Consider the following 25,862-nt stretch of genomic DNA (forward strand, 5'->3'; position numbering starts at 1 on the left):
CCAATTGATTTATGCCAAACGGAGAGGGTGGCAGAGTATGATTCCAAGCCCTCCCTTCCCACCCCTGTCAAATAATGTTTAAGTGTAACAAAAGGAGTCAAAATGGTGCACATGTTTGAGATCCAGAAGTGGCACCAGAAAATCATTTCGGATATATGTTTTTGTATTCATGAAACTTTCCGGCATCAGCTGGTAGGGTAGCTTGACACAGCTTTGGCATTAAACTCCACATTACCATATGTCAGCTTAGAAGAGCTGATAATGTGACTGCTCCTTGGACAACTCAGAAGCTTTCTGCAAACCGCTGTCAAACGAAATCTCTTTCTCTTGATCAATAACAGTGTGCAGAGAAGGGGGCTATTTGCAGCATCAAAAAGGGCTGGATTAGCAAGATATTGTAAATACAGATGGCAGGGACTAATTCCAGCTCTTAAGCAGTGATCATGCAGATCACTTAGGCATGCGAACAGCTCCCTCAAGCCCAAAGGGATTACTCACATGAGCTGAGTTGCTTGCATGCCCCACATATTAGCAGAAATCAGGACTTTTTTGCCATCAGGGTGGCCTTGCTTGACACCATGCATACAAACCTCACAAAACCAGCAGCTTTGGACATAGTAAGTACACATCTGAGGTTATCCTCAGCTCGTCTGTTCAAATTAACTCATGCTTCTGTGACAGCGGTGGTGACTGGTGCTCATTGGGACTGGTAGAGCATAAGACAAGGAGACCAGCAATAGATGGAGCCACAGCCAAGGACAAGCAGAGCCACCTCCTGCCAGGTTGTATGTAAGAAGGCTTGGAGGTGGGGGATAGCTGAGGGCCAACTGGGGTTGATGGGGCACTGCTGCATTTACCTTAATGGACCAGTCTCCAGTGTGCAACAGAGAGCTGATTTACATGACCAGTGGAGACACAGAGGAAGCTGGAAATTCAATCAAAATCATTGCATAGAACGACTCTCTGTCCAAAGATGCCAACAAACACTGGAAATGTACTATAGGGATACTGTGCATGAATGGAGGGAGAGAGCGAGAGCTATGGCCAAGCAAATAGGAAAATTCCACCTTCACTGACATGAAGATAACACTTCTCTGGACTGTTGCTTCCGGTTCAAAGGAGGACATCCTTTTTCTTCATGGGTAGGCCCCTTTGCACAATGCAAAATTGTTCATCCTCAAAACAAGGGGGTTGGAAGAGATGGCACAAACCCAGAGGCCATGTGCATTGACCTTATTGTGAAGGCCTCCCAACACACATTCTTTAAGATGGTCAGTAAAGAGGAGCAGCATTGCAGGCAGAAATGCATCAAGCAGGTCCATCTCATCTGGGGTCATAATGGGCTCCTTGCAAGAAGGCAGGTGTGGGCTATAAAATTAATAATAATTATAACAATAATTCCAAGCAGATACCAGGTCTTGCTACTTCCTCAGCTGACTCAAGAGTACCTATTATTAAACTGTGGTCCATCATGTATTGGTCATCTTGAACATAGGTGATTGCAGCTGGCCTTTTCTTCTGTCAATTCTGTGCTAAAATCAGCTTGCCGGTTGTTTATTTATTTATTTACTAGATTTCTATCCCGCCCTTCCACCCAGTTGTTGTCACTATGATCGCATTAGCCCTTTATGTAAAATAATTTCCTAGATGTTTTCCTCATCAGCCTAAGAATGTAAGAAGAGTCCTTCAGGATCGGGCCAAAGGCCCATCTTGTGTAGCATTCTGTCCCTAACAGTGGTTGTCAGAATGCTTCTGGGAAATTTACAAGCAGGGTGTTAACCCATTGTCCTTGGGCATCTGGTGTTTAGAGGCACACAAACCTCTGAGCATAAAGTTTCCCACTGACAGTCAAAGAGTGCTCCAAGGGTTTCTTCTCAAACTGGGGGGAGGTAATGAGTGGGGTACCGCAGGGCTCAGTCCTGGGCCCAGTGCTCTTCAACATTTTTATTAATGACCTGGATGAGGAGGTGCAGGGGATGCTTATCAAATCTGCAGATGATGCAACATTGGGGGGGGATAGCTAATACCTTGGAAGACAGAAATAAAATTCAAAGTGATCTTGATAGGCTGGAGCATTGGGCTGAAAACGACAGAATGAAATTTTACAGAGATAAGTGCAAAGTTCTACACCTAGGAAAAAGAAAACAAATGCACAGTTATAAGATGGGGGATACTTGGCTCAGCAATACTACATGCAAGAAGGATCTTGGGATTGTTGGTGATCACAAGCTGAATATGAGTGAAAAGTGTGATGTGGCTGCAAAAAAGCAAATGCTATTTTAGGCTGCATTAACAGAAGTATAGTTTCCAAATCATGTGACGTATTGGTTCCCCTCTATTCAGCACTGGTTAGGACTCATCTTGAGTACTGTATTCGGTTCTGAGCACTGCACTTTAAGAAGGATGCTGACAAACTGGAACAGGTTCAGAGGAGGGCAAAAAAGATGATCAGAGGACTGGGAACAAAGCCCTATGTGGAGAGACTGAAAGAACTGGGCATGTTTAGAAGAGAAGACTAAGGGGAGATATGATAGCACTCTTCAAGTCCTTGAAAGGTTGTCACACAGAAGAGGGCCAGGACCTCTTCTCAATCATCCCAGAGTGCAGGACACAGAATAATGGGCTCAAGTTACAGGAAGCCAGACTTTAACTGAACATCTAGAACTATCTGTTGGAGCGGTACGACGGTGGAACCAATGACCTTGGGAGGTGGTGGGCTCTCCAACCCTGGAGGCATTGAAGAGGCGGCTGGACAGGCACCTGTCAGGAATGCTCGAAGTTGGATTCCTGGATTAAGCAGGGGGTTGGACTCAATGGCCTTGCAGGACCCTTCCAACTCTACTATTCTATGAATTTGTCCATTCGTATAACATATGAAGCTGCCTTTCACCCTATCTAAACCAGTATTGTCTTCCCTAACAGGAAACAGCTCCCAAAGGTAGAGGCCTTTTGCAGCATGGCTACCTAAAGTCAATGGTAGCTGGTTAATTAGGGCAAGTGGGGCACTGCCCGACCAGTCTCAGTCTGCCCTCAACCAGTTCAGTCCTCAATCTGCGTCTTTCTTACAACCAGTGCAGGGGGGCGGTGGCACCGCCTATCAGCTCCCTCCTCCTTAATCTCAGTGTTGCCCTCAGAGAACTCAGCAGGGAGGAGTATGGGGACAAAACGAGAATTAATTGGGTCTGCCTGGCATTGGCTCTGGCTCCCCCTACTGTCTGGGCTGCCTGCATTCTGCCCCACCACTCTCGATGAGCATCAGACACCAGTGCCTAAAGTCCTTCTAACCAAGGTTACAAAAAACTGGAGCTATGGCCTTCTGCAAAGCACGTAGTTTGCAACAGAATCACATGAGTTGTGGGCTCAAAGTTGCCCCTCCTCCCCAATTGTAAGGAAAGGCTTGAACCTGGAGCTTCGAAACCTTACTTTTAAATCTCTCCTCAATGTTGTCTTGTCTATTTTTGTGCAAGACCTCTGTGGTTGCCAACCAGCTCCAGACACTCTTGGATGAGACCGATTATCTGGATCCATTTCAGTCGGGTTTCAGGCCTGGTTTTGGTACGGAGACAGCCTTGGTCGCCCTGTATGATGACCTTTGTCGGGAGAAAGACAGGGGGAGTGTGACTCTGCTGATTCTCCTTGATCTCTCAGCGGCTTTTGATACCATCGACCATGGTATCCTTCTGGGGAGACTCGCTGATTTGGGAGTTGGCGGCACTGCTTGGCAGTGGTTCCGCTCCTACTTGGCGGGCCGTCTCCAGAGGATAGTGCTGGGGGAGCATTGCTCGACATCCTGGGCCCTCCAGTATGGAGTTCCGCAGGGGTCAGTTCTGTCCCCCACGCTTTTTAATATCTACATGAAGCTGCTGGGTGCGGTCATCAGAAGTTTTGGAGTGCATTGCCATCAGTATGCTGATGACATGCAGCTCTACTTCTCTTTTTCATCTTTTTCAGGTGAGGCTGTCAATGTGCTGGCTGCGACAATGGACTGGATGAGAGCTAACAAACTGAGGCTCAATCCAGACAAGACTGAGATGCTGTTAGTGGGCGGTTCTCCTGACCGGATGGTGGATGTTCGCCCTGTTCTGGATGGGGTTGCACTCCCCCTGAAGGAGCAGGTTCGTAGCTTGGGAGTTCTTTTAGAACCATCCCTGTCACTCGAGGCACAAGTAGCCTTGGTGGCACGGAGTGCTTTTTATCAACTTCGGATGGTGGACCAGCTACGTCCCTATCTGGACAGAGAGAACCTCGCTTCAGTTGTTCATGCTCTGGTAACCTCTAAATTAGATTACTGCAATGCGCTCTACGTGGGGCTGCCTTTGAAGACGGTTCAGAAACTGCAGCTCGTGCAAAATGCAGTGGCCAGATTGATAACAGGGACCCGGCGGTCTGAACATATAACACCGATTCTGGCCCGCTTGCCTGCCTATATGTTTCCGGGCCCGGTTCAAAGTGCTGGTGTTAACCTATAAAGCCTTATACGGGTCGGGACCACAATACCTGATGGAACGCCTCTCGTGATATGAACCTACCCGTACACTACTCACAACATCGAAGACCCTCCTCCGGGTGCCTACTCATAGGGAAGCTCAGAGGGTATCAACAAGAAAAAGGCCCTTTTCAGTGGTGGCCCCCGAATTATGGAACAATCTTCCTGATGAGGTATGCCTGGCGCCAACATTATTATCTTTTCGGCGTCAGGTCAAAACTCTCCTCTTCTCCCAGGCATTTTAGTATGTGTTAAAATTGTTTTTTTTAACTTTTTTAACTTTTTTAAGAATTTTAAAATTTTAAAGTTGTTGTAAATTGTCTAAATATGTGGTTTATTGTATTTGATGTATGACTGTTGTGAACCGCCCAGAGAGCTTCGGCTATGGGGCGGTATATAAATTTAATAAAATAAATAAATAAATAAATGAACCATTCACATGTGCAAATCACCACCTGATGCTGCAGTCCTGTGACAAGTATGTATGTGTGAACCAGCTCTGTATCTCCCTCCTGTCAATCATCCTCTTTGCCACCACACCAAAGAAGACTCGTGACACAGTTATGGTTTAATATTCTATGATTCTATGATTAAGCCATAATCAAATTCAATCCAATTAACCCAATTTTTAACTTCTTTGGGCAGGTGAGATGCAGACTAACTAGTAGGGAATTCTCCCTCAATCTTAAATCAGGTCTGTCACCTTGGACTGTAACTCCCCACCAAGGATGTGGGAAAAGTCATCCCTCTTTGCTATTGGAGTCAGGTATGTGGTTCCAACTTCCGCATCCTGGCCTCACCGTACAGGCGTTCACCATGATGCACAAGCCGGTCCCACTAGGACACTCCCCAGATCTGCACCAGACATTAAGCACTGATGGTTCCCTAGGGAGTGCCCTTTAGCAAAATGCCTCAGCCTCCTTCCTTTTCCCCCAAATACCTCACCTGCCCGAATTCCACACCAGCCAAAGCAGAACAACCCGAACCACTCCCAGAAAGCCAATCAAATCGACCCAAGCAGTATGGAGTAGGCAAAACCAAAGGGATTCTGAAAGCAGAATCCCCCCCCAAAATTCCTATTCAGCCCCATTGGCGACTAGCAAAGCCCATACTGATAAGGGAGGGAGGGCAGGTGCCACAAGGCAAAAAAGGCAGGTCTTCCAGGGAGGAGCAGGCTTATATACCCGTGGATCCCTGTCTCCTAATTGGCCCTAACAACAACACCTGGCCCCCTTTACTTTCTCTGCAAACCTTCCCGAGCCTTCTTCTCAATATGGATGGTGGCAAACATGCCCTCTCAAAGTTGGAACGCCATTCTTCCTGTTTTCTCTGCTCCTATTTTCATGATTTTTCCCCACACTGCTCCTGCCCTCTCTTCCCCATTTTGCTGCTGACATCACAGCCAATGAACTGGATTATACCAATTCAGAAGATGAGTCTTCTTTGGGATGTGATATCGACCTCTACCCTCCTTCATCCCACAAAAACATTTGGCTTCTTGGGGGGGGGAAGCATCTTTGCCCCTTAAGGAAATGAATAAGAATGGGAGAGTTTTGACGAAAATGCCTCTGACTGGCAAGTATCTGTCAGTTTTTGAATAAGTGACATGAAACATCAGTAAATGGAAGGCAAACAAGCTTTAAATTGCAGGAGATGAAAGGCAGTCTATGGGATGCAAGCCCAGTGACAGGCAAGTTAGGCACGGAAAGTTTTCAGGATTTATTTTCTTGATCAGCACTTAAAGGAGGCATTAAAGGAAAGGAAAATGTCCTTTTATGTACTAATCCACTACTGCTACGCATTATTGTCTCCTCCCTGCGTCTTTAGTTCTTAGTTGCTAAATGTATACTGGCAGAGATTTATTATAGGGATTTATAGATTTATTATAGGGATTTATAGATTTATAGGGATTTTTGTTGTTGTTTTATCTGAGACAAAGATATCACCCACATTTGCACAAAATCTCTTAACGTGCTGTCGGATACAGCCTCGTGAGCATTTTAATTAAGGATGGTACTGTATGTAAGCAAGGAGGAAGGGGTTAGGAACAAACTCCCCCAGTTCAGAAAAGACACATCCATTATGAGCTGAACAAAATTCTTCAGTGAAGCCCACGTTGTCTCAGAATGAGCTTGCAGGAGAGAGCCATCACCAAGCCCCCCTGCCCCAAAGGTGGTCTTCCTTCTCTACAGTCTTATCCAAACTTACAGGCACTCTAGCAGCACAGCAAGCTTCTTTATAGTGAATCAGACTAGTGGTCTGTCTAGTTCCATATTGTTTATACTGACTGGCATCAGTTCCCCCAGATTTTGGATATAATTCTCTCCCCGCCCCACCTGGAGATCTCCAGGGATTGAACCCAGGATGTTCTACCTGCAAAGCAGATGCTCTACCACCGAGCTATTTTTAGATGCCTGCTGAACACTTTTCTATTTCAGCAAGCCTACCCAGACATAGAATTTATCTTTGTTTAAAAACTGTTTTTATTCTATGTTTTATTGATGATAATCTTCTGCATGTCTGTTTTTTAGCAGTGTCGTGGATTTTAGCCGTCTTTTGTAAGTAACTTCACTGTGTACATCACTTCAAAAGTTTTATGGTTAAACAGTATAGACATCTTCCTAAATAAGTACAAGAATCCAACCTTACCTCCAAGGAACACAAGGTGGTATACAGCCCCCCACTGAATCCTCACCACAACCCTGTAAGGTAGATTAGACTGAGAGTGTGACAGGCCCAAGGTAACCAAGTGGACTTCATGGCTGAGTGGGGATTTGAGTCCTGGCCTCCAAGTTCCTAGACTAATACTCTAACCAGTGTACTATATTGGCTCTCTCAACCTCTATTGCATTGATTATCGGGAAAACGCTCTGAGGTGGCAGTTTTACCTGCCAATAAGCCCAACTCTGAACTCATTGGGACTGGCCTCTGAGCAGATATTTATAGAATTGGATTGTCAAATTGCTCTTAAACATTCTCTTGTCCTGATCCAGTCCTATCACAGGCACAGCACCCAGTCATGACGCAAGTCCATAGGATATAATAGAATGGAATGAAGAAAGACAGGCAAGTGGGGGTATGATCTGTACCAGGGTGGGCAGCGTTTTTCAGCTAGAGGGCCATGTGGTCTCATGGTCAGCCTTCCAGGGGCCACATACCAGTGGTAGGCAGAGCCAGAGGCAAAATTGGGTGGAGCAGCAGGTGCAACTCTTACCTTTGCACAGTAAGCAAAAGTTAGAGGTTTTTATACAAACATCCCTCCAGTCCATCCATGCAAGCAAGTGGGATTATCCTAGTTCTGTCCAGGCAAAAACATCTGAGGAAGGCCCAGGCCCATAAGGGGTGTGGCCTGGGAGGTGATATTACCTGGGCAGAGTCTTGAGGGCCAAATAGAGAGACCTGGAGAGCCTCATTTGGCCCCTGGTCCTGAGGGTCCCTACCCTTGATCTAAACAAAACCTTGAACTTGGCACAGGAGCGAATAGGCAGCCAGTGCAGATCTTTGACACTGTTTCATCCATTTATATAATCAACCCAGCCTCTAAGGTTTTCACAGTCCTTCCTTATTGGATTCTGCACCCATTCCAAACAAAATTGGTCCTTGTAGTGATGCTGCTGCTGAACTTCACAACTGCTTGGCTTGGAATATGGAATTGCCTTGCTTACAATTTATTTGTTTTTATTTATTTAAAACATTTATAACCCGCTCTATCTCCGAGGACTCAGAGCGGCGAACAACAAGCAAAGAACAATCCCATACAGAGATTAAAATTAGCATAATAAAAACAATATTAACTAAGCATATCAGCAGCAAGAGCCTGTCAGGCAATAAAAAACATCCTATACATCGCTCAAATTAAATGCTTGACGAAAAAGGAACGTCTTGACCTGGTGACGGAATATAACAAGAATGCTCAGTTTGATGATGAGGCAGTATGATCATTCCCTTCAAACGTTCTGCAGCTTGGAATAATGATCAGAGGTCAGAGGCAGCATAGCTGGACTATGAATGGGGATCAGATTACCAATGTTACACAATTTAAATGTCTAGGTATCGCCTTCACTCTGGTTCTTTAAAGTGTGTGTGGAATCAACTAGGGAAAATGTTGGCCGAACAACTAAGGGAGTGGTCAATTTTTATTTTGGCAACTTCTGGGTTTACGCCCCGCCCCCCATCTTGGGTGATGGCAAGCATGTGCACGCAGCATGCTAGCATGGCGATGAAGGAGATGCAGCAGCCAGGCCTATTTAAGCCCGTGCCGGTTGGGCAGCATTGTGACCCTGTGCTTGAGGGCCTACTCATGGTTGGTGCCAGCCCTGTCAAGCAGCTTCCCCCCTACAGTTACATTAGGACAGTTCAGAGAGATTTCCCTGGGATTAACACTGATGTCAGTGCTGACAACCAGTGATGGAAACTAGGGCCATGCTACACAAGCAAAGTGGGTTTTTTAAGGCTTTAGGGAACTGTGGGCAAGCTCATGAAGTTCCAGAGTCTTGGGGGCACATGCAATTTCTGGGTTTGTTTGCCCAAGTTCTGGGAAGTTTCCCCCACACAAACATCCTAGTTTATGCAAAGAGCTTTTATGCATCCTTTGTTTGCTCTCATCCAAGTCTTTATTTTCTTGACCTTTTAAGGTAATGGTGAGGCCATATGTTTCCCCCAGAAGCTCTTCTTGGGATTAGCAATATTATTTGGCCCAACCAGATTTACAAATCAATTTAGAACTTTCTTTTTAAAAAGGACAGGTTTTAAGCCTTCTGCATGGATGCCAACCCACTTCTGAGTTGAGCTGAAGTCTATTTGCTCATCACTAACCCTGTGCCCCTTTGGCTAGGAAAGCCACTTTTTACATGCACAATAGTAGGAAAAGAAGAATCTTGAATAGCTCATGATTCTTCTACCGCCAGTTCGTCATATGTACAAACCACTCAGAGTTGTCACAAAGTGTCGGGGCTAGTGGGTGGGGAAGTGCCAAGCTTTAATATGCTTATTAAGCATCCAAACACCATTTGGAACTGTTTAAACATGAAATATAGCTTTTGTATTTTGCTCAAAAAGGAAACAAATAAAAGTTCCCAAGTCACACAAACGTTGGCCAACACCAGGAGGCTCACCCATGCCAACATCAATTAAGAGCATTCCAGACAAAGCATTGCTTATGTGGAATGGGCAATGCTGTAAGCATTTGAACTTTGAAAATGCTGTGGCATACGGAATGGTACAGGAGCTAATTTCCTTTAATGAGACCAAGTAAAACACATCCCAAGAGTTCCTTTGGAAGGGTGTTCCATTCATTCATTTGTATGGCCATATTCCCAATCATCTGAGCTTTTGTCTGCCTCTTAATGCTCAAGATGTCTTCCCCTTTTGATCATCCCTCTTGCTTAGAGACTAATGCTGTGGGACAATTTTTCTCCTCTAATTAGACAAATGGGAGGATCCAACCAGCATTTCTTGCATTCCCGGGCAGGAACTTATCATAGACACTTCAGCTTTTCCAAAGATCCATAAATATGGGGATAGTCCCGTGGGCCATCTAAAGTCAACACTGTTTCATTCATAACAAGTCCCACCCTCCCACTCCAGAATTCCACCAAGGAACAAGATTGCACAACTTCCCTAGTCAACTCGATCCATTGCTGAATGCTCAGTTGTTGTATTATGATGCCCCCAATGTTACATTTAAATCTGTCTTTAATTTCAAAGAACAGGAAGCTGCCTGGTACCTAGTCAGACCATTGGTCCACCTACAGCAGTATTGTCTAAACTGACTGGCAGTGGATCTCCAGGATTTCAGACATGTATCTCTCCAGACCCTAACTGAAGATGCTTGAGATTGAACCTGGGACCTTCTGCACACAGAGCAGATGCTCTGCCACTGAGCTATGGCCCTTCCCCAAAGGGGAGTGCTGGCTACCCTGGGCTATTGCTCTGTATGGACTGAAAATGTACCCTGGAACACTCCTGGCTGCACAATGCAAGGGAGATCACTAATGGTAGGCAGTCTCAGGGATGCTTGCCTGTCATTTCCCGTCTTCTGAGTGTGGTATCCTGAAAAGCTTCTGCTAATTGGCAGGGTCCCATTATTGCTGACCATTTGCCCTGTTGGCTGGGGATGACAGGAGCTGTAATTCAACAACATCTGGAAGGTACTAGGTTGAAAAAGGCGGTTCTAGACTAAACACTAAGTATCTGAATCCAATAAAAGGCATCACTTATTATATAGTTAGGCTATTTTTTGCCCTCTTTTCAATCATATCAATTTCTAGAGCAGGCCACACTTGAAATTTAACAATCAAAATAAAATAGCAAACACAACACAGGTTATTAACAAAATAATAATAATAATAATAATAATAACAACAACACATCATAGTTAGAACAAATTACACAAAGACTAAACAGCACATGAACAATATTGTGGCTGGGTTGAGGCATAAACCATAGTTTAACACTACATGAATAGGCCTGCACAAGCCACAGGTTTGTGAGCGTCCCTTTCCTCTCCTCCACCTTCATGCATAGGAAGAGGAAATTGAAAGCTTCCATAAGAAGATCACATAAGAAGAACCAGCTGGATCAGACCAACTGGCAACTGATATTAGGAAGCATACTGCATCTGACTATGGAGCTAAAGCATAGCCATCATGGCTAATAGCCATTGATAGCCTTATCCTCCATGAATTTGTCTAATCTTCTTTTAAAGCCATCCAAGTTGGTGGCCACCACTGCCTCTTATAGGAGGAAATGCTATAGTTTAACTATGCACTGTGCGAAGTCTGTCCTGTCCTGAATCTTCCAACATTCAGCTTCATTGGATGTTCCTGAGTTCTAGTGTTATAAGAGAGGGAGAAAAGCTTTTCTTGATTCATTTTCTCCATGCCATGCATAATTCTGTACACTTCGTACTTGCCTCTTGTCTAAATTAAAAAGGCCCAAATGCTACAACCTTTCCTCATAGGGGAGTCATTTCATTCACTTGATCCAATTTAGAAGTAATCACAGTTCCCTGAAACTCAGGTAACTGTGGTTTGTTCTAACTATGATTAGTTAAAATGAACAATAATCATGCTGATGTTTGATATTCTGGTTGGTTATCTAATTATAGCTAGGAATGAACAATTTCTCATCAAGTTTAGATGCCATGGGAGCTACACTTAATTCAAAAGCAGACGTGGAAGCTGTCAGGTGTACCAGAAGGATTTTCTGAGCTCAGTTCATTTCATGTAGATTGAGCCCTCTGGCTCATGCCCCAAACAAAACACAATCTTGCAGAAAATTTCCATATGCTAATTTAGATGGATAAATGCAGATTTAGAAATACATCTCATCAGAGTGGGGAACACTGTGACCATAGTTTGGAACTATTTGCTTTGGTACATATAAGCCAGGGTGAGCCATCGACCCACAGAAATAAATAAATCAAGCAGCATCTACAAATAATAAGATGGTTCCCAGACAGAATGTCAACAAGTAATGCTTTTCCCGCAGTTGTATTTCCATACTGAAAAGCATCACCCTTTTGAATCTTTGCTTGCCGCACAGCTGTTAATAGAACAAGAGTCCTGCTTTCCACAATGCCAACCTTAAATGATGAAAAAAACTCAATTTTCTTCAGTCATCAACCAGTTACATTACCAAAGGTGTTTCATCAATTGATATTATACAGCCATGAGAGTGTCTGTATACTATAGTCAGCATGAATTTTTTGCATTCCGCAATATAAAATCGAAAATACCCCCCATGCCATTCTGATGCTTCTCATCAGCTCATTTCAAAACAAAACAAAACCTTACAAAACGTATAGGCCTGAACTCAGAAACACTTGCTTAATAACCCTCTAAATTTTCATGGCAATACGCAAAACAGTCAGAGAGAATCAAGAGTTCAAAATGTAAAAAGAGAGAAAAAAGACCCCTTTTGGACTTTTTTCTGTCAGAGTTCTCTAATCTGTTGGAATTAATTAAAAATCAGCCATGTTCACAGAGTACCTGTAATCCTATTACTGACCTTGCCCATACTCTGACCTTCATCTTCTGCAGTTTAAAAGTTTAAAAAATGCCTAGATGATTTTTAATTAATTTAAGAAATTTAGCATTGAATTCAATGATAATGTCGGGCATGCTCAGTAAGAACCAACTGTCAGAGTTCTAAAAGCCAGACTCACAGCTGCTGGGCTTGCCTAATCAGGGTGCCACACCCACACAAGACATTTATTTCACTTTAGACAGTCATGGCTCCCCCAAAGAATCCTGGGAAGTGTAGTTTGTTAAGGGTGCTGAGAGGAGACTCCTATTCCCCTGACAGAGCTCCAGTGGCCAGACTAGTTTAACAGTCAGCCGCTCTGATGGAAGCTCTGTGAGGGGAACAGGGCATCTCCTAGTAACTCCCAGCATCCTTCACTAACTACACTTTCCAGGATTCTTTGGGAGAAGCCATGGCTATCTAAAGTGAAATAAAGGTCTGGTGTGGATATGGCCAGGGACAGCTTTGGTTTAAATTTGGGTGAGAGGCTACAATAAAAAGGTGGGGGAAATCCTGAAAAAGAATGATACTGTTCCCAATGTTTTCCTTTTGGAAAGGAAAGGAGCTTCCCCTCTGCTCAGTGCCGACCCACCCACCCTTTTTCTCTCCCCTTCCCCCTCCCCCTCCCATTCCTGCCCTCCTCTTTCCCTCCCTGCCCCTCCCCCCAGGCAGTTTCTACTATCTTAAGCATCATTGTACAGGAGTAAATCCCACTGAACTCAAAAAGCATGCAAATGACCAAACCTGCCCTCCCTTCTCCTCCCTCCTATCCCCTCCCTCTTGCCCCTTCCCCCCTTCCTTCCCCCCTTCCTTCCCCCCTCCTTTCCCCTCCCCCATCCCCTTCCAATCCCCTCCTGCCCCCTCAGAGAGGAAGTCAGGTCTCCTGCTCCCCTGGTGCATTCACTATAGCTGCCCAATTTCCCTGCTTTTTAAAGTTTGATAGAAATATCTGTTGACTATAGGTATGTTCTTAAACCACAAGGTGTTTTTTTTTTTGCCTATTAGTGAATTAGACTGGCAACACTACATTCAGTGCAGCACCAGCCATAATATTTTAGATTGGGGGTGGAGGTTTGTTGCTAAAATCCTGGATTTCTCAATTATTTTCTTTGAGCAATAATAGCTTCTTTTCCAGGGAAGAAGAAGAACTGGTTTCAAAATGAACCAGAGAGTCTTTCTCCATTGTCTTAATCAAGACACACAAACACTCTCAGCAAGGAAGACCAAAGAACAGTATCAAAATGAACTAGGAAGTCCTTTCCCCATTGTTTGGTTTGCTTTTCCCCTGGTGTTAGTATAACTCTAGTTTTTCTTCCGTAGCACACATCCTTCACAGTTGTGCCATAAGCTAAAAACAACGAACGTCAAGAGCAGGCTCATTTTTCACAAAGCAGTTGGTCAGAATGGTGCCTGTACATTTTGCTTCATAACTCTACATTTTTATAAAAATGAAAGCGAAGAGTCTAGCCCTCTGCTGATTTGGGACCTAGTATATCCATAGTGCCTGTATCCTCCCCTTGTCAGGCCTGGAAGCCTTGAATTTTCATCTTATCCATGGAAGGAGAGAAAGCCTCCTGTACAGTGGAAACGTGCTAAAATGAAGTCTCATCTCTAATAAGAGGTGATTTTTTTATTACATAGTTTCCATAAGTGTATCTCCTCATCTGTTTTCTGCAACATGGAAAAAGACAGGTAGATAGTAACATCCCAGAAATGCCACACTCTTTTCTTTTGTTTCAGTTATATTGCCAAGGAGGGATAGAGTTTCACATTATAGGATGAAATGTGCTTTAAAGGCAAATGACTCATCTCACAAAGGAAATAAAGATCAAGTTCCAGCAAAGTAGATCATCCCAACACCTGCTTTCCCTGTTGATGTTTCACATGTTCTACCTCCACAGTCGGAGGCAGTATACTTCCAAATACCAGTCACTGGAAACCACAGGAGGCGAGAGCGCTGTTGCACCCAGGTCCTGCTTGCGGGCTTCCCATGAGCATTGGGTTGGCCACTGTGAGAACAGGATGCTTGACTAGATGGGCCACTGGGCTGATCCAGCTGGTTCTTATGCTCTTACGATGTGAAAAAGCATTACAGGGAACCATCCCAGCTCTACATTCCAACTCACCGCAAGGGTTCAAAAGACAAATCCACATGAAAAACTAGGAGCCCAGCAGTGCAGCATGAGGATTGGGGGGGAAGGGGGAGTTGCAGCACTTCCCTCCTGCCAGCAGCAACACTGCATTTGCCAGGATGAGGATGGAGCATGGCAAGGCAGTGGCAAGTCTGGGAGAGCTTCAGGTTGGTGGTGGTATCCCACAGGTGCACTTCACCACCTCAACCAACCTTGCCACCATCACCCCCCCGCCCCATCCCTGTCCCAGTAAACACAGTGCTGGAGGAGGGATATCACAGCCACTCTGCCCTCTCCAGGAGCTGCTACTGCTAAAGCAAAGAGAATTGTTGAGGGAAGAAATGTAGCATTATCTCACACAAAATGGCCATGTTCAGTGAGGCATGAAACACCATCATGATGAGATTCTTATCCCATGGGACAAAATGCTATCTTGGTGGGACAAGGCCAGGCTGGAAGTAGGCACAGGGGAGAAATTCGACTCACTTCGAATTTATCAGATTTGCACTTTTCGAAACAATATGAGAACTGAAACACAGCCATCCTTCAAAATCTGCGCTCATCTGAATGTTGTGATGCAGTTCTCCAACCAAACAATGCTTTTTTTTTTTTAAAGCATAGATTGGGGGAAAGAGTGCATTAAAATAAATGTATCAGTGAAAATGGCATACAAAATGCATGACATTTGCTTGTAAAATATGTTTATTAGTCAAAACTGCACACAAAAATGAATTTATTAGGAGAAATTTGCACTAAAGTGCTGAAGAATTTTCATGAGGATTTTTATTTTTTTTAAAAAAAACCCTGCAAATTGCTGCAAAACTGAGAAATGAATTTCACGTCAGCAAAATGAGAAACAGAGAGAACTAGAATGAACAGATCATTTCATCTCTGCCTGGGAGTGGGCTTGGCCATATCTTGCTCCAGACAGCTCAAAGACAGGAAACTAAGGGCCCTCCCAGATATCCATTTTACTGGGCATTCATAATTATTTGTGCACATGATGCTATCGAAACAGTCACATGCAATTCTGCTTTCAATACTGTTGGTGCCTGCAAAGGTTTTGGGATAGTCACACTATTCACTTCCAATCAGTGCACATCCTGTAACTTCCTGCTGAAATCCCACAAATGTTCTGGTTTATTTTTGTCCCGCTTTTCTTGTGCTACAGCCCCTCCAGACAGCAGTAATGTGGTAGCATTCGGGAAGCTTTGTAGAACAAACTAAAGGGGACTAAATCCACCAATAAGAGAGCAATCCAATTGCAATGCAGCCGACGGAGGGGCGGGCAGCAGTGGAGGACCCGGCGGAACGCTCAACGGGATCCTCCTCCCATTCGGATGCCAGCTCCATCAGGAGCCTCATGCACAAGCCGGCTGGAAAGCACTGGCTCTGGCCAACAGGCCTCCTGGGGAGTAGGCCTGGATGGAATTTTAATTTTATTTTTTTTACTCCACTGGTCTTTTCGCTGGCAGAGTTCACAGGACGATCTGGACCTGGGGGAGGGGTCTGAATGCAAGAAGATTCACCTGCAGCTCCTCCCCCGCCATACCTCCAGAACACCCCATTTTCAGGCCTTATGCTAGCTTCTGCTGGGCCTCCATCTGCCAGGCTGGCTGTCCCCAGTGGACCTCCGGAGGCACTGGGAGGCTTCTAGAAGAGCCACATCTCCGCTGTGGTGGAGGGATGCTGCCGGCGGAGGCTGGCGGAACCTGACAGAGCCGGGAGCCTCCTGGTGGCACCAGGGATCTGTAGCATCCAACTCACCCCAACCCAGTGGAAGGGTGAGTTGGATTGCTCCCTTATGCAATATTATTGTATTGCAGAATGCACCTGCAATAAGACACCCGTCTAGAGGGAGCCTAGGCTGGAAGTTGGAGGGCAGGGAGTAGAAAAAACATATCCAGGGCCTTCTCAGTGGTGGCCCCCGAACTATGGAATGGTCTCCCCGAGGAGGTGCGCCTGGCGCCGACACTATCATCTTTTCAGCGCCAGGTTAAAACCTTTCTCTCCTCTGAGGCATTTTAATTCCTGTTAATTCTAAATTATTATATTTTGATTTTAGACTGTACAGTTTCGTATTGTGATATACTGTATTGTGTTATTTTTATTGCATTTTTAATGTTCACCGCCCAGAGAGCTGTTGCTAGTCGGGCGGTATATAAGCTTAATTAATTAAATAAATAAATAAATCCAGGCAAAGGGCAAGACTCCCATCATTTCTTTAAAAATATTAGCCGCTCTTCACCCAAAGGTCCCAGGGTGGGGTATAGCAGTTCAATATACATAATTAAAAACAATAAAACAACTTAAAATCACACACAAAAAATAGGGTGGGTCCTAAAAATGTACATCTCAGGTGTCAAAGGCCAGGGTAAAGAAGTGTGTCTTCAGTATTCACCAAAAACTGTACAGTGAACTTGCCAGATGCACCTGTGGGGAGGAAGTTCCACAACTGGGGGGCTGCCACAGAGAATGCCACCCCCCCTCCCCAAGCCTCTATGCTGCTATACTCAGCATAGCCAGTCCAACATCTCCATACAGCCTGTCAGTTGCAGGGACTGATGTTCTATGACCCTGATTTCTTTGTACTGAAGTACAAAGGACTTGGCACTGAAGAGGACTCTGAGGCATAAGCACACACTGTTCATAGAACCATAGGTCTCAGTCCCAGACCCTGAAGATCCTGGTTCAAGCAGCAGAACCCCTTCACACACACGCTCACGCACACACTCAGTGTCAAAAAGTCAAACTTACTCATTCTTTCTAGCTGAAGGAGCTCCAGTAGAAAACTAGCTGTTATTGTAGCAGCTAGTTAATAAAAACATTATGTTAACTCTTGTCTCAAGGTATCAAACCCAAACCTATTACAGTGCCACCCCAGTTTCAACAATTTTGGGGTAGTGCTTATACACTCACAAAAATGTTTATTTATTTATTTATTATTTAATTTGTATCCCGCCCTTCCTCCCAGCAGGAGCCCAGGGTGGCAAACAAAGCACTAAAAACACTTTAAAACATCATAAAAACAGATCTTAAAATACATTAAAACAAAACAGCGTTAAAAACATTTTAAAAAATACCACTTTAAAAAAGGGTTAAAACATTATTAAAAAACATATTAAGCAATTCTAACACAGACGCAGACTGGGATAGGTCTCAACCTAAAAGGCTTGTTGAAAGAGGAAAGTCTTCAAAAGGCACTGAAAAGATAGCAGAGATGGCGCCTGCCTAATATTCAAAGGGAGGGAATTCCAAAGGGTAGGTGCTGCCACACTAATGGTCCATTTCCTATATTGTGCAGAATGAACCTCCTGATAAGATGGTATCTGCAGGAGGCCCTCACCTGCACAGCACAGTGATCTCCTGGGTATATAAGGGGTAAGACGGTCTTTCAGGTATCCTGGTCCCAAGCTGTATAGGGCTTTGTACACCAAAACTAGAACCTTGAACTTGGCCTGGTAGCAAATGGGCAGCCTTTCTGCATTTCCATTGCCTCCCTTCCTGTTGCTTTCTGCTGCCTTTCTTAGCCCTCAATTACACAGCTGCCCTGTGTGCTTGGAACTGCCTCTCCAGAACACCTCCATGATGCCACCTTTGCTACTTGTTTCAAATATCTCCTCAAAGCTCACCTTTTCAGTGAAACCTCTGGCAGAATTTCCTAGTTCCCGTGTCCTCCTGCAACCGTCCCCATCCTGGTACTATCAGTGATGCACTTCTCTCACCCCAAAATGTGTATGTTAGCGGAAAATATGCTAAAATTTATATATGAGTGACTCTAACACAGGACAAAGCATTGTATATGGGGAACTTGCTTGCAACAAATATGTATGTTAGGAGAAAGGCTCACTAAAACGCTGACAGATTTCTGTACTTACACACTGATGCAGATATATGGCAACTAACGACTGAAAAATGTGAAACTGAAAGAAACTGTGATTGACAGATTCATCTATCCTTAGACAGTGTTCTGAGCAATGATGCTACCTTGGGGGCACTGGGTGAAATTAAAATGACAGTCAGATCCAGCCATCCAGCACTCCTGAACCACTGCTGCTGCAGTTTACTGCCACCATCAGGTATATGCAACCGAGGAGAAGGCTCTCCAGAGGACATTTGCCCAGGTCCTCCTCAAATCTAGATCAGAACCAGATGGGACAGAAAAGAGGGGCAATGCAGTAATTCCCATGCCATGAAATGATTGTGAGAAGGAGATCAGAGTTTGTTGCGATGCTGCTGGAAGGTCTTGAGCAAACAGCTCTAGAGTTCCAAGAGTAGATGATTAACCTTCCTGTATTGAGCGTCCCAGGAGCTCAATAATGAATGACAAGAGCAAGATCAAGGGTCCTTACAGTTGCACTTGCGTTGCCAGAAATGTCAGCTCCAAAATCAATTAAGGTAGGGCACGATCCAGCAAAGTTAAGCACTTTTCATGGATTTCAATGGGAGATTTAAAGCAGTCCATTTGTGCCTGGAAACACACCAGAAAATTATGAGGGACTTGCAGCACCTCTAAGTTGATGCATCCTTAATAAATGTGCAGAACCAGGAAAAAGTACAACCACAAAAACAAAAGTTTTGGTAGATTCAGATAAGTACAGCTGTTCTATCTCTTTCACATCCTGCTCAATTTTGGATCATCCAGCCCATGGCTTTACATCAGCAAGATCACAGTCAAGATATTTAGGCCAAAGAACTCTCCTTAGTCCTTATGTCCCCCTCCCATGCCTGTCCTGTTTGCAGGTAGCATCCTTCTACCTGTTCAGTTTTCTGAAATTAACCAGGAAGCCCAGGAAGCTTCGAGAAAGTGTTCCCCTCTGTGGATTTCCTGCTCCTCTTTTCATCATGGATCCTGACTCTGCTGGAAGATTGGAGAGGGGCATTCCGCTCATCCTCACCTCCATGGATGTTCTCAAGAAAGGCAGAAGTGTCCAGACATCTGCTCCTCAGTGCATCTCAAAATCCCAAGGACCCACAGCCACAGACCTTCTCTTTGTGCATGAGCCTCTGGAAAGTATAATTCCGATGTTAGCCTTTTGCAGTGTCACTGTTCTTATTTGGCAGTGGAGACTGGTGCCTCCAATGTCAGTGGGGCAGTGAATCCACTATGGGTTTTAGCCCAAAGTTTAAAGGAGCTCTCCAAGGTGCTGAACGTGGATTCACTGCCTCACTGACTTTGGAGGCACCAGTTTCCACTGCTGTTTGGAAGGCACAGGTAGGCATGCATGAAACAAAGCCATCTCCAGCAAGAAGAAGCCAAGCCTGAAGAACACTGTTCTTTCTTTCTTTTTCTTTTTTTCAGTGTTCAGCTTTCCAGTTTATACTTTGGACAATCTTAGCTCAATCAGATGAGTCCCAGGAGCAGGGTAGGCAGCGGGCAGCATCCCCGGAGAGCCAGGAGGAAGGATTTAGGCATAAACAATGGCATCCCGAGTGACTCAATAATTTCTGCATTACCGACTATAGAGGAGATAACAGCTCATCCTTTAATGTGCTGCAGAGAGAGATCTCAGGAGGAAAACATTACCCAGCTTCAGAGCAAAGACCAATACACTGAAAAGGCAGAAATCTGTGTCAGGGGGAAACATTACAGAAGGGGAATGAATGTTCACAAAGATATAGGGGCTCTGCACTCCGTGGAAATGGCTTCGGGCAGAACTAAATATTGCAAAGAAAAAGCAGTGATCCTAAGCCCATGTTTCCCTTATAAGTAATGGAGGCTGATGCTCCAATGTCATTGGGGCAGTGAATCCACTCCGGATTTTAGTCTGAACTCTCAAGGAGCTGTCCAAGGCTAATGCAGGTGGGGTGAATGCAGGTGTAGAATTAGGGGGTGAATAATTCTTCCCATGACTGCCACTTCTCCCTAGAACTCCTCTACATAAGAACATAAGAGGAGCCTGGTGGATCAGGCCAAAGGCCCATCTAGTCCACATCTTGTTCTCACACTGACCAACCAGATGCCTACGGGAAGCTCACAAGCAGGACCTGAGCACAACAGTGCTCGTTACATTTGTGATTCCCAGCAACTGCTCTTCAGAGCTGCACTGCCAGAGACAGTGAAGAACATAGCCATAGTGGCTAGTAGCCATTGATATCCCTATCCTCTATGAATTTGGCTAATCCTCTTTTAAAGCCATCCAAATTGGTGGCCATTTCTACACCTTGTTGGAGTTGTACTCTAACAATATTGGGTGGGCACCACATTAGCTACCCCTGCCGTAGAAAATGTGGTTAAATTGCAGATTCTTTTACCATGTAAGGATACATTTGAAAGAATGCCCAACCTCCAGGTCTGCATCAGCAGCCAAATCGGCAGCTATGAGGGTGAGGTCCTTCTCAGTGGTGCCACCGCAGCTTTGGAACTACCTCTTCTAGGATCTGGCTCCCACTTTCTCCAACTGTACAAGTGCTGTGAAAAACACCTCTTTTTAAACAAGAGTTTAAAATCCCGTGTTTGAGGATGGTGATAACTGCATTTATCTTTCATAAGTAGATCCTTATCTTAATCTGTCCCTTGGATTGTATTGTTCATTGTTAATTTATGGTAACATACGATGTTTTTAATGATTGGTGCTAAGTGGCATACAAATGCCAAAAGAAATAAAAAGTGAATCAAAAACTGCTGTCATGAGAACAGAGCCAAAGCAATTGGGTAGAAGAATTGGTTCCTAAATACGTGGGCAAGGGTTTCCAAACTATTATAATTATTGTGTATTGTTAAGAATCATTTTTGTAGCACTCTCCCTACAGAGATCTCAATTTCACTTGATCCTTTCTCTGTTCCTTTAAAAAAAAAAAATCTAATGGTTCATTCCATCTTGGTTTCTTGGCAACATATCATTGTCACAAACATCCTGGTTTACCAGTATGCCTTAAGCTGATGAAAATGTTTGGCTTTTACTTAAAGCTCTGTATTGGTATGGGAACCAGGAAATTCCATTAGAGGGAATCTTAGGTGCCACTGAGGCACAAAGACAGCCTCATCTCTTGATGTAGGGAAGAGGAAAATAAAAAGTCAAAACTATGAAATGTGGGGGTTTGAACTCTGCTGGCCTTGGCAATGTTTAATGCTTGACTGAGTTGGGTATAATTAACACCTACTTCTCTGAAAGAAATCAGGTCTATTCCCCTCTTATAGGGACTGAAGCAAAAGAGCGGTGTAAATAGCTCACAGGGACTAGCAGGGCCTTATTGTTCTTGGTTCCAGAATCATAGCACTTCAACTTTCATTCATTCAAGGTGTTTAGCCTAGGTAAACAGACAAATCCCAGAGGCTCAGGTGATATCCTTGAATGAAGTGTTTCTGCTTTCTTTGTCATACTACACTAAGAAGGCAGCAAAGGACCTTTGCAAATACAAACATGAGTTAGGGATAGGGAAGAAAATTCATTCAGTTTGCATTTTAATGCAAACCAACCTGATTCACACTTCCTGAAACAAAACCTAAACCACAATGCAGCAATTCTTCAAAACTCGGACTCAGTCTTGGGATGCTGTTCTCCAACAAAACTTTGTGCACAAAAATGGAAATATTACTGAACCTAGCATACACAAACACATTAGATGAGAGAAAGCTGCTTGGAAAAATGTCCATATTGGGAGAAATGCACACAAAAATGGTCATGAATTTTCATGAGGCCTTTAAAAAAAGTTTGCAAACTGGTGTGGAAATGGAGTGAATTGAATATAAGACTGGGAAAATGAGAAACAGAGAGAAGCCAAGATTGATAGATTTGTTCATCCCTAACACGAATGAGGTAGACTCCAGTAGCCATACTTACAGTGAAATCCTACCGATGCTTATTCAGAAATAAATATCATTCAGTTCATTGGAGCTTACTCCCAGCTACGTGAGCACAGGGTTGCTAAAAATTCTTTGATCTTTCAGAGAGTTTTGCCTGCCCAAGAAAAAATTGGCAAAATATGTGTGTAAGACATTTTGACCTGTCCCCAGTTTCAAATTGCCAGCTCTCAACTGAGAATATTTTGTCTCAGATCTGGTACTAGTCCATCACTACCGATCACCACATGCAACGTGAAACCACAATAGAGTGGTGTGCTTTTCTTAGGTTACACAAAGTTCAGCTAAGGTGATGGCAAAGCCCAATCATCCAACCCATCCAGTTGCCAGTGCCCAATGTGACCTCAAACGTGACATCTCTTCCAGAGTTAATCACCCACTGTAATATACAGGGGTTCCTTAGCAGGCAGGCTGGCTGAAAGCACCTTGGGCAGCCCCTTCAAAGTTCAGACTAAAACCCAGAGCAGATTCACTGCCCCACTGACAATGGAGCTACCAGTCTCCACTGGGTGACAGAGCACGTGCTTTGCATGCAAGAGGTCCCAAGCTGAATCCCCGGTGCTTCGGGATAGGGATAGGAAAGACCCCTCTGTCTGAAACCCTGCAGAGGCACAGCATGTCAGTGTTGCCAATACTGAGGAAATGGACCAATGGTCTCACCTGATATAAGGCACCCTCCTATGCTCCTGTGACATCCCTCAAGGCTACTCGGGGGCTGCCATTCACATACTGACTGGACACTGGAGATGTAGGAGGAATCCATTTTAAATTTGGCAGTTCTGACCCGATGGACATTTGCCCACATCACAACCATCTCTTGCACTGTTTTTGCTGTTTTGAAAGCCCAACTAATTATATGCAAAATTATGCACAAAAATACAAACACTATATGTATAATACATATAAAAGAGTCAAGCCACATGCAGTATCATATTTCTGCACCATCATTGTTTATTATGTATCTGTTTCTGTGCTGGCTACTTTAGGGAACTTGGAATGTATATGCATACAATATGTTTATGACATTATACCTATAATAACGTGTATCATGAGCCTACGGCCATACTACCCTGAACATGCCCAATCTTGTCTGATCTTAGAAGCTAAGCAGGGTCAGGCCTGGTTAATACTTGGATGGGAGACCACGTGGGAATACCGGGTGCTGTAGGCTTAGAGGAAGGCAATGGTAAACCACCTCTGAATACCTCTTACCATGAAAACCCTATGAATATATCCAAAAAAGATTCATAGCGTCGCCATAAGTCGTAATCGACTTGAAGGCATATAACAACAAATGTGTATCATAGTAATCATGCATATAAAATGTAAGACTAGTTTTTATTTTAGTGGAACTGGTAAAAACGCCTCACTTCTCATTGAGATCAAAGAGTCAGGCAGAAATTAGAAAAAAATATATGTGCTCAAAACTGATATTTGCAGAAAACTGCATTCCTAGCTGCCACTGCCAGATAAACTGATGCCCAAGGGACCATGTGTCGGAGATGAGAGAGCCCATGGGTCCTGCTGGGGAGCCTGGGCTCTGAAAGCTGCCTGGGGGTACCAGGTGTTGGCACTAGCCCTGCGTTTCATACCAATCACCGCTCATCCACACTGATGGGTTGTAGCTCAGTGGTAGGGCATCTGCTTTGCATTCAGAAGGTCCCAGGTTCAATCCCTGGCATCTCCAGGTAGGACTCGGGGAGACCCCATACTGAAACCCTGGAGAGTTACTGCCAGTCAGTGTAGACAATACCAAGCTAGATGGACTAAGGATCTGACTCATTATAAGGCAGCTTGCCACCACACCAAGGAAGACCCATGACACAGAGATGGAATAATGTTATATTTATTAAAATATAACAAATAATGAAATGTTAGCCAATTTAATCCAAACAACCAGATTCGAACCACTTCGGGCAGGTGAGAACAAACCTAACTGTGAGGGAGTATTTCCTCCATTCCTCTGTTCATGTCGGTCACCGCGGACTGTAACCCACCAGTCAAGGATGTGGGCGAACCAATCCCTCCTTGCTAGTAGAGCCAGGTATGTGGTTCCAACCTCCGCAGCGTGGCCCTGCCATACAGGTGTTCACCCCGCTGCGCAAGTTGGTCCCACAAGGACACTTATCAGATCCCCACCAGACCTTCAGCACTGATGGTTCCCTAGCAAGTGCCCTTTACCAAAATGCCTCAGTCTCCTGTTTTTTACCCCCTGCTTCCTCACCTGCGCGAATTCCATGCCAGCCAAAGCTAGACAACCTCACCCCCCAGAAAGGCCAATTGAATCAATCCAAGCAGTATGGAGTAGGCAAAACAAAAGGGACTCTGAAATCAGAATCCCCACCCCTTAAATTCCTACTCAGCCCCAGCTGGCAACTAGCAAAGACCATAATGACAAGGGAAGGAGGGAGGGTGCCGCAAGGCAAAAGAGGCAAGTTAGAGGGGAGGAGTGGGCTTATAAACCCCGCTCTTCCCTTCCTTCCTATAGGACATGAGACACCACCTGACCCCACTCAAACCTTTGGGAGTATTCCCGAGTATTCCAAAAAGTGTGGGGGGCAAACACCACCCTGCTCAAGGTGGGAACGCCATTCCTATGCAGAAAAAACAAAACAAATCAGCAAAAACCACTCTAATTGAAATCACTTTAAAAGAGACACATCTAGCAAAAAGGAGCAGTGGAGGTGATGGGGAAATGGATAAGAGCAAATCACAGGTAATCAGTGGCAGCTGGTGGCTCTGCGTTTATCAGCAATAAAGATGCTGAAGTACCTTGGACAGCTCCTTGAAAGTCCAAACTAAAACCCGGAATGGATTCCACTGCCCCATTTACATGGCGCCACCAGCCACCACTGTAGGTAATGTTCCTGTAGCTTTGCACCCTCACTCCTTGCCATATATTGTGATGGATTGTGCATCCCCAGTGCCTGAGAGGAGTTTCCAATCTGTCACTAAATACATTGTAAATACAGAGGAGAAAACCGTGACCAATGAAAAATAGCTATTGTTGAAAGTTGTAACGGTTGTTGAGAGAAGAAATTCTCACTCTGAAAAATAGAGGAGAAACACACGCAGGTGTGTTTGTTTGTTTGCTTGCTTTGAATGACAGAAATGTTTAAAAATAATTGCCCAGAAATCACATGGTTTGTCCCCAGGAGGTGCCTTAACGCAAAAGACAACCCAAATGTTTATACCAGGATACTACTTGGAACAAGTCATTTCCCCAGAGAGCTATAATCTTGGTCAAGAGGAATTCGAGTGACATGACTTGAACGGCAACCGGTGCTGTGCTGTGAAAGAATGGAGTGAAGAACTGTCAGCATTTTTAACTTGGCAGGAACATTCTCTGTCGGTACAATGTGTGAATACGTGAATAAAGATTGCAGATAAAGAATGGCTTTTCTCTTGGAAACAA

The 25,862-nt window shown here is 44.4% G+C and overlaps 1 protein-coding gene and 1 pseudogene across 2 annotated transcripts in view; one reads left to right on the top strand and one right to left on the bottom strand.

Annotated features, from left to right (window-relative positions):
* Positions 1–25,862, bottom strand: part of CDH4 (cadherin 4) — a 1,183,781-nt gene that overhangs the window by 292,439 nt on the left and 865,480 nt on the right. The gene's annotated exons all lie outside the window — the stretch shown is intronic.
* LOC133388203 (5S ribosomal RNA) lies at positions 23,500–23,618 on the top strand (annotated as a pseudogene).

This window comes from Rhineura floridana, chromosome 6 (assembly GCF_030035675.1).
Source record: "Rhineura floridana isolate rRhiFlo1 chromosome 6, rRhiFlo1.hap2, whole genome shotgun sequence".
Taxonomy (NCBI): domain Eukaryota; kingdom Metazoa; phylum Chordata; class Lepidosauria; order Squamata; family Rhineuridae; genus Rhineura; species Rhineura floridana.